Consider the following 1,176-nt stretch of genomic DNA (forward strand, 5'->3'; position numbering starts at 1 on the left):
AATTACTGCAATAGTTTGAAATAGAAAACATTAATTTTAGCAATGAAAGTTGATATAACTGTGTATTGGCATACTTTCAGAAAATACATATTCATAGGTAATCAATATTTTATAAATTATTTTTAGCTGAGCTACATATTCCAGTGTTACTTAAGGGCATCCATTCATCAACACACTCTTTTTTCACTACATAAATGTGCCTATGATTGCTAGAATAATGCAAGGAAATTGTGCTTTTCAATATATAAAACACATTCATTTGTGCATAAGAACATGGATACAGTGAAACAGTTTTCTTCCACTGTATGCAATCAGTACATGATGCTAAATAAAAATACTTCTAAACAGTGATAATGATAATTTCATTACTTGCATGATCAACATAACATTCAAAAATATACTACGTGTGTATATGTGTATATATAGATATTGAGATAGTTCTTGACTATATCATTAATAGTCTAATTATTCTAATAAACAATTAGTAGTATTCCATTTCTAACGTACATAACTACACTATGTGCAAATCAAGATATTTTTAAAGTATTCATCACTTAACATAGTTAACCATGTGTGTGGGGGGTAAAAACAACTGTCTTCTACTATTTTAGGAAATTTCCAGTATAAAATACATTATTATTAGCTATAGTCACCATGCTGTACATTAGGTCTCCATCACTTATTCATCTTGTACCTGAAGGATTGTGTCCTTTAACAAATCTCTCTCCTTTTGCTTCACCCATTAGCCCCTGCTAACCACCATTCTGCTCTCCGTTAAAGTGATTTTGACTATTTTAAGTGTCCATGTATAAGTGAGATCATGCAGTATGTGTCTTTCTGTGTCTGGCTTATTTCACTTAGCATAATGTCCTCAAGGTTCATCCATGTTGTGGCAAATGACAGGATTTCCTTTTTAAATGCTGAATAATAATAACATTCCATTTTATACACACACACGCATATGTATATACACACACACACATATACACCTATTTTCCTTACTGATTCATCTGTCAATAGACACTTCGTTTTCATATCTTGGCTATTGTGAATAATGCTGCAGTAAACATGGGAATGCAGATAACCCTTTGAGACACTGATTTATTTTTTCTAAATATATACCTAGAAGTTGGATTGCTGAATCTTATGATAGTTCTATTTTTAATTTTTTAAAAA

Source organism: Propithecus coquereli, unplaced genomic scaffold (genome assembly GCF_000956105.1).
Source record: "Propithecus coquereli isolate 6110/MARCELLA unplaced genomic scaffold, Pcoq_1.0 Scaffold31, whole genome shotgun sequence".
Taxonomy (NCBI): Eukaryota; Metazoa; Chordata; class Mammalia; order Primates; family Indriidae; genus Propithecus; species Propithecus coquereli.